This window comes from Eleutherodactylus coqui, chromosome 1 (assembly GCF_035609145.1).
Source record: "Eleutherodactylus coqui strain aEleCoq1 chromosome 1, aEleCoq1.hap1, whole genome shotgun sequence".
Lineage (NCBI taxonomy): Eukaryota > Metazoa > Chordata > Amphibia > Anura > Eleutherodactylidae > Eleutherodactylus > Eleutherodactylus coqui.
The window spans coordinates 281,005,525-281,018,165 of NC_089837.1; positions in this window are offsets into that span (position 1 = coordinate 281,005,525).

Consider the following 12,641-nt stretch of genomic DNA (forward strand, 5'->3'; position numbering starts at 1 on the left):
CTGTCTAGGGGCTCAGGTACCCCCTGTTGTGTCTAAAATGTTCTTGCCCTGCACTTTGGAGTTCCGTTCCTTCTCGTGCAGGACAAGCTTTTGTTGATTCTGGGGCAGCAGCAAACTTTGTGAATTTTGATTTTGTGGCTCAGATTTTTCGTTCCTTGCTACGCTTAGATCCTCCAATTCAGGTTAAAGGGGTAGACTCCACTCCCTTGCATGCCGACCTCGTCAATCTTGTTACCCCACAGTTGACATTCACCATAGGAACCCAGCATACTGAGACTTGCACCTTCCTCGTTATGAAAGACTTGTCGGTGGACATAGTCTTAGGGCTTCCTTGGTTAAGGGAACACAATTCCATTATTAATTGGAACACGCCGGAGCTGGTCAAGTGGGGGTCCCACTGTACCAATCACATGAATCCAGTGGATCTGGATACTTCTGTTTTGGAGGGGGTCAAGGTACCAGAGCATATTGATGAGTTTTCTGATGTTTTCTCCAAACAACTCTCTTAAGGATTGCCTCCTCATAGAGAATTTGATTGTAAAACTGATCTGATCCCAGGTGTTAAACTCCCGAAGGGTCGGCTCTACAACGTAACTGTTCCTGAAAGGGAGTCCATGAAGGACTATATTCAGGACAGTTTGACCAAGGGATATATCACTACACCACGTGATATTCAGATGGATCCCGTTAAGGTGAAGGCAATCACGGAATGGGCTCAGCCAGTTACCCTAAAAGCCCTGCAGCGCTTCCTGGGGTTTGCTGAGTATTATCGTAAGTTCATTAAGAACTTCTCCGTGGTGGCTAAGCCTTTAACGGATCTCACTGGAAAGGGGGCGGATGTGAGTAATTGGTCGCCAGATGCGCTTGCGGCCTTCACTACCCTGAAGGCTGCTCTCTCTTCAGCGCCCGTCCTCATCCAACCTGATCTAGACAGTCCGTTCGTGGTGGAGGTAGACGCCTCCGAGTTTGGAGTTGGAGCCGTACTTTCCCAAAGTACCTCCACACTCACAAACCTTAGGCCTTGTGCCTACTTTTCCAGAACATTCTCCTCCACCGAACGAAATTACGACGTAGGTAACCGGGAGTTACTAGCTATAAAATGGGCGTTTGAGGAATGGAGGCACTTCCTGCAAGGTGCCCTCCATCAAATCACTGTACTTACAGACCACAAAAGCCTCATGTATCTAGACTCCGCTAAGAGGTTGAATGCTTGACAAGCCCGCTGGGCCCGGTTCTTTTCACGGTTCAATTTTGTAGTGACTTACAGAACGGGCTCAAAGAATGTTAGAGCGGATGCCTTATCTAGGAGTTTTGGTACCCCGGAACCTGCAGAATCTGCTGAATTTGCATTCAATAATCATGTCAATTCGTCTTCTCAAGTTCCGCCGTTTCTCTGTAATTATGGTTTCCATCCTCGATTTGCACTCTCTACTCCTCCTGTTTCGAACACTCCATCCGCTGATACCGCTATTGATGAACTGTGCACAGTTAGGGCCCAGGTTCGTAAGAACCTTGAGGGTTCCCAGGAGAAGGTACTTAGGCAGTCTAATAAGAAACGCACTATCACTGCACCTTTTTTGGTTGGGGAGCAAGTCTTATTGTCTTCAAAGAATTTGAGACTGAAGGTTTCGTCTTTAAAACTTGCACCGCAGTTTATTGGTCCTTTTTCTATTTTGCAGGTTATTAATCCGCTGGCTTATAGATTGTCTCTTCTTGGCTCTTGGAAGATTCATAATGTTTTTCATAAAAGCTTGTTAAAAAGATATGTGACTCCAGTTTTACCCACCCGTGACCCGCCCTCTTCTACGCTGGTGCAAGGAGAAATAGAATTTGAGGTGGAGAGTATTGTTGACTCCAGGCAGGTTCGGGGCTCAATGCAGTATCTGGCCCACTGGAGAGGGTTTGGCCCTGATGAACGGACGGGGGTTCCTGCCAGAGATGTTCATGCCCCATGTCTGGTCCGATTATTCCACAGGGCCTTTCCTCTTAAGCCCACTCCGGGTCTTGGTGGTCCAGTGTCCCCATGTAGAAGGGGGGGGTACTGTTAGGACCAGCAGCTCTCGTGGTCTCCGTGTCCGCACCACCGGTCCTATCACCCGAGCTGTTCGGGTGCGGCGCAGGGGAGCTCCGGTCTTGGTGACCTCATTGGGCCGTCAGGGTCCCGGACACTGGCTCCGGGCGCGCGCTCTTGGGCTCAGGGAGCGGCGCCTGGGTGGTCAGTTGCTGGAGATGCGGCGATGCAGTCCACTTTGCCAGGACATCCTGACTAGCAGCATCTGCACTTGCTGCTGGATGTCTGGGATCTGCACTCGCTGCCTTTTGCCTGGGTCTGGCTGCTGGCAGGCTCCTCGTCCCAATCAGCTGCTGGGGCTGGAGTTCTGACAGCATTTAAACGGGCCTGTTTCTCTCCAGCATTGCCAGTGTATGTTTGTCTCCAGGCTACACCCGTATTATTCTCATCTGATTTCCCGTTGTGACCCTCTGCTTTTGAACCTGACTTTGACTTCACCTGATCCCTGGTACCGCATATTCTTCTGTTGCCAACCCAGACTTCCTGACTTGCCTCTGTGTCTGTTTGTCTCTGTATTTGTTTGTAAGTCTGACTCCCTGCCCCGCTTCCCTAGTGAGTATAGGGACCATCGCCCAGTTGTCGCCCTGGGGCCTAGCCCAGGGGGGCAAATAGGTAGGGACAGGGGTTGTGGGTAGCTTTTAGGGACTTCCAGTACCCGAACCCCAGTACCCTGACATTTAGCTTTTAATACAAACAATTGCTTCAAGTTACCCTCTGCACATATCTGCAGAATGCACCATATACTTTTGGACTTCCCCCTTCCAAAACCTCCCAGGCTGGTCAACTCCATCAGACACTGTATATCGGGCACACTCCTGAATACCAAGCAGAAATCTAGCTCTCCACCAAGTAGGGTCATACAAATCATTTTGACTAAAATAGTATGTCCAATCACTGATAAAAGGAGCCTACTCCATGCCTCCTTTTGTTGTATAAATTTTTGCAATAATGGGTTAACATTTAAAAATTCATATTGCGATATAAACATTGATTCCTGTATACCAAAGTATTTAATACAGGATATAAACAATTTATTCCAATTAATGGATAACTCCAAAAAATGTCAATTTAGTTCAATGGTAGATATAGCATTGCACAAGAAATCTTCTACATTCTCCAGAAAGAGCAACATATGATCAGCATATAGTGCTGGTGCCCTCCAAACCATTATGGCGATAATGGTCAATGAGACGTTGATGGACATTGTGGTGTCAATACTTCCTCACCATGGGGTTATGGAATCCCACAGTGCAAGCTCAGATTTTCCTGTCAAACATTAGTCAGTTTACTAGTGTCTCTTCTACTCCACCTATTTAATTTCTAGCCAGATCTGTTATCCAATTCTTGCCCGAGTCATTATCTAGTGGGTAGCGGGGCTAAATGGTCCCCTGCCACTATCTTCAGTTAATTGGTCCACTCTTTCTCCCCTTCCGTAACATCTGTCTTTTTTTGTGTCTATCTTGTCTTCCCAAGTTTCATGTTGAGATTTCTTATTTTTGTCGACAGCTCTCCTTTAATATATACGTGTGTTTTTTGTACTCCACAGCTTGTTTAGTTTATTCATTTTGTTTTGGTTCCTGTCATTACTTCATGACTTGACTGTTTTTACAGTTTTGTATGCCTTCTTTTAACCCCTTAACGTCACAGGGTGTAAGTTTACATCCTGGCTGTGGGGTACTTAACTCAACAAGACGTAAACTTACGTCCCATTAATGGCATGGTCAGAAACTGTACCTGCACCATCCTGCAGAGGAAGTTGTCTGTTACCAAAAGCTGGCGTTCTGCTTCAACAGTGAATGTACATAAGGACGGCAACCCCCGCTGTAACCCCCTACATGCTACGATCCACATTCCAAGGCACTTCCTTTGTAACTAGAGATGAGCGAGCACCAAAATGCTCGGGTGCTCGTTACTCGGGACGAATTTATCGCGATGCTCGAGGGTTCGTTTCAAGTAATGAACCCCATTGAAGTCAATGGGCGACCCGAGCATTTTTGTATTTCACCAATGCTCGCTAAGGTTTTCATGTGTGAAAATCTGGGCAATTCAAGAAAGTGATGGGAACGACACAGCAACGGATAGGGCAAGCGAGGGGCTACATGTTGGGCTGCATCTCAAGTTCCCAGGTCCCACTATTAAGCCACAATAGCGGCAAGAGTGCCCCCCCCCCAACAATTTTTACTTCTGAAAAGCCCTCATTAGCAATGCATACCTTAGCTAAGCACCACACTACCTCCAACAAAGCACAATAACTGCCAATAACTAACCCAGTGTCCACAGCGCACACCAAACTGTCCCTGCCCAGCCTTCAGCTGCCCTCATGCCACGCCACCCTCATGTCTATTTATAAGTGCGTCTGCCAGAGGCAAAGCAGGCACACACTGCAGAGGGTTGGCATGGCTAGGCAGCGACCCCCCCATAAAAGGGGCGGGCCGATAGTCCACAATGCTGTACAGAAGCAATGAGAAATCCAATCCTGTGCCACCTCCATCTGGAGCTGCACACGTGGGCATAGCAATGGGGAACCTATGTGCCACACACTATTCATTCTGTCAAGGTGTCTGCACGCCCCAGTCAGACCGCGGTTTTTTATAAATAGTCACAGGCAGGTACAACTCCGCAATGGGAATTCCGTGTGCACCCACAGCATGGGTGGCTCCCTGGAACCCACCCGCTGTACATAAATGTATCCCATTGCATTGCCCATCACAGCTGAGGTAATGTCGTGGTTAATGCAGGTGGGCTTCGACCCACACTGCATGCCCCAGTCTGACTGCGGTTCTTTAGAAGTGGACAGATGTAGGTTAAACTCCGTGTGCACCTACAGCATGGGTGGCTCCCTGGAACCCACCGGTGGTACATAAATATATCCCATTGCAGTGCCCTACTCAGCAGAGCTAACGTCAGATACAATACAGGTGGGCTTCGGCCCACACTGCATGCCCCAGTCAGACTGGGGTTCTTTAGAAGTGGACAGATGTAGGTTAAACTCCGTGTGCACCTACAGCATGGGTGGCTCCCTGGAACCCACCGGTGGTACATAAATATATCCCATTGCAGTGCCCTACTCAGCAGAGCTAACGTCAGATACAATACAGGTGCGCTTCGGCCCACACTGCATGTCCCAGTCTGATTGGGGTTCTTTAGAAGTGGACAGATGTAGGTTAAACTCCGTGTGCACCTACAGCATGGGTGGGTGCCAGGAAGCCACCGGCGGTACATAAATATATCCCATTGCATTGCCCAACACAGCTGAGGTAATGTCGTGCTTAATGCAGGTGGGCTTTGGCCCACACTGCATGCCCCAGTCAGACTGGGGTTCTTTAGAAGTGGACAGATGTAGGTTAAACTCCGTGTGCACCTACAGCATGGGTGGGTCCCAGGAAGCCACCGGTGGTACATAAATATATCCCATTGCAGTGCCCTACTCAGCAGAGCTAACGTCAGATACAATACAGGTGGGCTTTGGCCCACACTGCATGCCCCAGTCAGACTGGTAATATGTACCTTAACAGTAACCTTGTTGGTGGTAATGTGGTGGTGACTGCGGACCTAGTAGCGCGGTTTTATGTAGTTGGTTTTCGGAATGTGGCCATGATTAAGTGGTATGTGGCGGGGGGATGGTGGTGGTGCTCTCTTGTTGTGTCATTAAAGGTGAAATTCTTGGACTGCCACCAGACGGACCAATGCAAAGGTATTTGCCAAAAATGTTTTCATTGTTGGAGGAGGAGGGGGATGTTTTGGAGGCACTATGTGTCCTCTCCACGTGTCCGTGGTTATATGCACCTTAACAGTAACAGTGTTGGTGGGAAATGGCCTCGCCGCCATCATGTCTTTGTGAAGCCTCTGTTTCCACACCCTAGTGACATACCATTAGCTGCGGTATAGGCAGAGCCCAGAATTATTAACATTTCAGCGGTAGTATTAGGGACAGGCCCCACTAACATATCACTAGCAGCAGTATAGGGGGAGCGCAGTCTTAGTTCCATTTCAGTAATAGTAGCACTCAAGACAGGCCCCAGTAACAATTCCGAAGCAGCAGTATAGGAGGAGCGCAGTCTTAGTTCCATTTCAGTAATAGTAGCACTCAAGACAAGCCCCAGTAACAATTCCCATTGCAGCAGTTTAGGGAGATAACAGTCTCTTTCACATTTCAGTAGCTGCAGTATAGACAAGGCCCCAGTTACATTTATGTAGCAAAAGTGTAGGCCAACCCCACACACCTTTCTGTACCATGAGTGCAGGCGAAGAACATAGAAATTACAATGATTACACTGTAGGTGAGGGCCCAAAAAAATTGGTGTAGCAACAGTACTAATGTACCTCAGAAAAAATTGGCCATGCCCAACCAAGATGGCAGGTGAAACCCATTAATCGCTTTGGTTAATGTGGCTTAAGTGGTAACTAGGCCTGGAGGCAGCCCAGTTTAACGAAAAATTGGTTCAAGTTAAAGTTTCATCGCTTGTAAGAGCATTGAAACGTATAAAAATTGTTTGGAAAAATTATATGAGTGAGCCTTGTGGCCCAAAGAAAAATTGCCCGTTCGGCGTGATTACGTGAGGTTTCAGGAGGAGGAGCAGGAGGAGGAGGAGGAATATTATACACAGATTGATGAAGCAGAAATGTCACCGTTTTGGATGGTTATACAGAACGATGCTTCCATCCGCGGGTGCAGCCTACGTATTGCTTAGGTATCGCTGCTGTCCGCTGGTGGAGAAGAGAAGTCTGGGGAAATCCAGGCTTTGTTCATCTTGATGAGTGTAAGCCTGTCGGCACTGTCGGTTGACAGGCATGTACGCTTATCTGTGATGATTCCCCCAGCCGCACTAAACACCCTCTCTGACAAGACGCTAGCCGCAGGACAAGCAAGCACCTCCAGGGCATACAGCGCGAGTTCAGGCCATGTGTCCAGCTTCGACACCCAGTAGTTGTAGGGGGCAGAGGCGTCACGGAGGACAGTCGTGCGATCGGCTACGTACTCCCTCACCATCCTTTTACAGTGCTCCCGCCGACTCAGCCTTGACTGGGGAGCGGTGACACAGTCTTGATGGGGAGCCATAAAGCTGTCCAGGGCCTTAAAGAGTGTTGCACTGCCTGTGCTGAACATGCTGCTCGATCTCCGCACCTCCCCTGCTACCTGGCCCTCGGAACTGCGCCTTCTGCCACTAGCGCTGTCGGATGGGAATTTTACCATCAGCTTGTCCGCCAGGGTCCTGTGGTATAGCATCACTCTCGAACCCCTTTCCTCTTCGGGAATGAGAGTGGAAAGGTTCTCCTTATACCGTGGGTCGAGCAGTGTGTACACCCAGTAATCCGTAGTGGCCAGAATGCGTGCAACACGAGGGTCACGAGAAAGGCATCCTAACATGAAGTCAGCCATGTGTGCCAGGGTACCAGTACGCAACACATGGCTGTCTTCACTAGGAAGATCACTTTCAGGATCCTCCTCCTCCTCTGCCTCCTCCTCCTCAGGCCATACACGCTGAAAGGATGACAGGCAAGCAGCATGGGTACCGTCAGCAGTGGGCCAAGCTGTCTCTTCCCCCTCCTCCTCATCCTCCTCATGCTCCTCCTCCTCCTCCTCAACGCGCTGAGATATAGACAGGAGGGTGCTCTGACTATCCAGCGACATACTGTCTTCCCCCGCCTCCGTTTCCGAGCGCAAAGCATTTGCCTTTATGCTTTGCAGGGAACTTCTCAAGAGGCATAGCAGAGGAATGGTGACGCTAATGATTGCAGCATCGCCGCTCACCACCTGGGTAGACTCCTCAAACTTTCCAAGGACCTGGCAGATATCTGCCAACCAGGCCCACTCTTCTGAAAATAATTGAGGAGGCTGACTCCCACTGCGCCGCCCATGTTGGAGTTGGTATTCCACTATAGCTCTACGCTGCTCATAGAGCCTGGCCAACATGTGGAGCGTAGAGTTCCACCGTGTGGGCACGTCGCACAGCAGTCAGTGCACTGGCAGATGAAACCGATGTTGCAGTGTCCGCAGGGTGGCAGCGTCCGTGTGGGACTTGCGGAAATGTGCGCAGAGCCGGCGCACCTTTCCGAGCAGGTCTGACAAGCATGGGTAGCTTTTCAGAAAGCGCTGAACCACCAAATTAAAGACGTGGGCCAGGCATGGCACGTGCGTGAGGCTGCCGAGCTGCAGAGCCGCCACCAGGTTACGGCCGTTGTCACACACGACCATGCCCGGTTGGAGGCTCAGCGGCGCAAGCCAACGGTCGGTCTGCTCTGTTAGACCCCGCAGCAGTTCGTGGGCCGTGTGCCTCTTCTCTCCTAAGCTGAGTAGTTTCAGCACGGCCTGCTGACGCTTGCCCACCGCTGTGCTACCACGCCGCGCGACACCGACTGCTGGCGACGTCCTGCTGCTGCTGACACATCTAGATTGCGAGACAGAGGTTGAGAAGGAGGAGGAGGAGGGTGCTTTAGTGGAGGAAGCATACACCGCCGAACATACCACCACCGAGCTGGGGCCCGCAATTCTGGGGGTGGGTAGGACGTGAGCGGTCCCAGGCTCTGACTCTGTCCCAGCCTCCACTAAATTCACCCAATGTGCCGTCAGGGAGATGTAGTGGCCCTGCCCGCCTGTGCTTGTCCACGTGTCCGTTGTTAAGTGGACCTTGCCACTAACCGCATTGGTGAGGGTGCGTACAATGTTGCGGGAGACGTGGTTGTGCAGGGCTGGGATGGCACATCGGGAAAAGTAGTGGCGACTGGGAACTGAGTAGCGCGGGGCTGCCGCCGCCATCATACTTTTGAAGGACTCCGTTTCCACAACCCTATACGGCAGCATCTCAAGGCTGATAAATTTGGCTATGTGGACGGTTAACGCTTGAGCGTGTGGGTGTGTGGCGCCGTACTTGCGCTTGCGCTCAAACACTTGCGCTAGCGACGGCTGGACGGTGCGGTGCGAGACATTGGTGGATGGGGCCGAGGACAGCAGAGGTGAGGGTGTGGGTGCAGGCCAGGAGACGGTAGTGCCAGTGTCCTGAGAGGGGGGTTGGATCTCAGTGGCAGGTTGGGGCACAGGGGGAGAGGCAGCGGTGCAAACCGGAGGCGGTGAACGGCCTTCGTCCCACCTTGTGGGGTGCTTGGCCATCATATGTCTGCGCATGCTGGTGGTGGTGAGGCTGTTGGTGGTGGCTCCCCGGCTGATCTTGGCGCGACAAAGGTTGCACACCACTGTTCGTCGGTCGTCAGGCGTCTCTGTGAAAAACTGCCAGACCTTAGAGCACCTCGGCCTCTGCAGGGTGGCATGACGCGAGGGTGCGCTTTGGGAAACAGTTGGTGGATTATTCGGTCTGGCCCTGCCACTACCCCTGGACACCGCACTGCCTCTTGCAACCTGCCCTGCTACTGCCCTTGCCTCCCCCTCTGAAGACCTGTCCTGAGTAGGCGTTGCACACCAGGTGGGGTCAGTCACCTCATCGTCCTGCTGCTTCTCCTCCGAATCCTCTGTGCGCTCCTCCCTCGGACTTACTGCCCTTACTACTACCTCACTGCAAGACAACTGTGTCTCATCGTCCTCCTCACCCACTGAAAGGTCTTGAGACAGTTGCCGGAAGTCCCCAGCCTCATCCCCCGGACCCCGGGAACTTTCCAATGGTTGGGCATCAGTGACGATAAACTCCTCTGGTGGGAGAGGAACCACTGCTGCCCAATCTGAGCAGGGGCCCGAGAACAGTTCCTGGGAGTCTTCCCGCTCCTGAGCATGTGTCATTGTAGTGGAGTGAGGAGGCTGGGAGGAAGGAGGAGCAGCAGCCAGAGGATTCGGATTTGCAGCACTGGACGGCTCCGAACTGTGGGTGGATGATAGCTTGCTCGAAGCACTTTCTGCCATCCACGACAGGACCTGCTCACACTGCTCATTTTCTAATAAAGGTCTCCCGCGTGGACCCATTAATTGGGCGATGAATGTGGGGACGCCAGAAACGTGCCTCTCTCCTAATCGCGCAGCAGTCGGCTGCGATACACCTGGATCAGGAGCTCGGCCTGTGCCCACACCCTCACTTGGGCCTACGCGTCCTCGGCCGCGTCCACGTCCTCTAGGCCTACCCCTACCCCTCAGCATGCTGTATTACCAGTGATTTCCCAGCCAGGAAATAAATTGGCGCAAGCCTGCAGGCCAAATAGAATTTTTCCCTTTTTTTTAAAAGGAAAGGCCCACTGACTATATTCAATCAATAACAAATGTGTTCTGTGGCCCTGCTGTGTGTCACAGAACTGCAGTGTTATATTAACTGCAGCAGAGCGGTGATTTCCCAGGCAGGAAATAAATTGGCGCAAGCCTGCTGTTAAACTTAGCTGGCTGCGTATGATTTTTTTACGTTCTCCACCCACCACACACGTACCCAGAACGCTGAGGACTGTCAGAGGCAGGCCAAATAGAATTTTTCCCTTTTTTTTTTAAAGGGAAGGCCCACTGACTATATTCAATCAATAACAAATGTGTTCTGTGGCCCTGCTGTGTGTCACAGAACTGCAGTGTTATATTAACTGCAGCAGAGCGGTGATTTCCCAGGCAGGAAATAAATTGGCGCAAGCCTGCTGTTAAACTTAGCTGGCTGCGTATGATTTTTTTACGTTCTCCACCCACCACACACGTACCCAGAACGCTGAGGACTGTCAGAGGCAGGCCAAATAGAATTTTTCCCTTTTTTTTTTTAAAGGGAAGGCCCACTGACTATATTCAATCAATAATATATGTCTTCTGGCCCTGCCTACACAATTCTGTCCCTGTAGTATTACTGCAGGGCGCAATGCTCTGCACAGCCGATTTTGAAAAAAAAAAAAAAAGTGCAACACTGCTAACAGCAGCCTGCACAGTACTGCACACGGTTAAATGCGGCCCTAAGAAGGACCGTTGGGGTTCTTGAAGCCTACACTCACTCCTAACATTCTCCCTGCCTAACCACCACTTCTGTCCCTGTAGTACTACTGCAGGGCGCAATGCTCTGCACGGCCGATTTTGAAAAAAAAAAAAAAAAGTGCAACACTGCTAACAGCGGCCTCCACACTACTGCACACGGATAGATGTGGCCCTAAGAAGGACCGTTGGGGTTCTTGAAGCCTACACTCACTCCTAACACTCTCCCTACAGCAGCTCCAACACAATAGCACTTTCCCTCAGCTAACTCACAACGCATCTGAGGCGAGCCGCGGGAGGGTCCGATTTTTATACTCGGGTGACATCTGATCTCCCCAGCCACTCACAGCAGGGGGGTGGTATAGGGCTGGAACGTCACAGGGGGAAGTTGTAATGCCTTCCCTGTCTTTCAATTGGCCAGAAAAGCGCGCTAACGTCTCAGAGAGGAAAGTGAAAGTAACCCGAACATCGCGTGGTGCTCGTTAAGAGTAACGAGCATCCCGAACACCCTAATATTCGCCTGAGCATCAAGCTCGGACAAGTACATTCGCTCATCTCTATTTGTAACATTAGATACTGGCATCTTGGCTTTCCATTGCCTATGATCGCTATTACAAGAGATAAGGTATTGCTGAACAGAAGTCCTGCAATGCCTAAACATAGTGATCATAGCTGTTATAGTACAAGTTTAATATAAAGAGGGTAAAATATTTTTTTTTTTTAAAAAAAACCTTTTTTGCTCATTTTTCCCTATTTGTATAAACAAATAATAAATATTTTAGAAAAAAACACATATTTAGTATCATCATCATGTTCATAATAAACTACTATAAATTGAACACAATTAAATTAATCCTTCACAGTAAAAATGTAAAAACAGGCAAAATGTTTAGTTTGTTCATATTTCCTCCCAAAAAACGCAATAAAAGTGATCAAAAAAGTTATATATACCCCATAATTGTACAAATAAAAACTAGAGTTCGTCACGTAAAAAAACAAGCCCTCACAGAACTCAGTCCAAGGCAAAAAAAAAAGTTACTGAACTTTGAATGAAGTGATGTAAAAATAATTATAATTTTAAAAAGAAAGGAAAGTGCCGTGGTCTTCGTACAGCAAGAATGTTCCGCAACCACCGCCGTGAGCAGAAATGGCATGACAAGCAGTACAAGAAGGCCCACTTGGGGACCGCTCTTAAGGCCAACCCTTTTGGAGGTGCTTCCCACGCCAAAGGAATTGTCCTGGAAAAAGTTGGTGTTGAGGCTTACATAAGTGGAAAAAGCTAAAAACATTATAATATTTTTTTTTAGCATCGTCGTAATTGTACTGACCCACAGAAAAAATGTGTTGTGTTATTTATGCTGTAAGATTAATGCTGTAAAAAAGAAACTTAAAAAAAAACAATGGCAGAATTTGTGTTTTCTCTCCCTGCTCTAAAAAAATAAATAAAAGTTTTACAATACATTATACGCACTTAAAAATAAAAACTATAGTTTGCCACGCAAAAAACAAGCCCTTTCATGGCCATGCCCATGAAAAAATAAAAAAGTTATGGCTTTTGAAAACTGGAGATGGAAATCCCCAAAATCATTGTGTCCTCGTGGTCAAAATGGGCCATGTCCTTAAGGGGTTAAAGAATACCAATAAAATATATCTAAATCAAACCGTCTGGTAAAAGCCCACTATGTCTGTATGAGA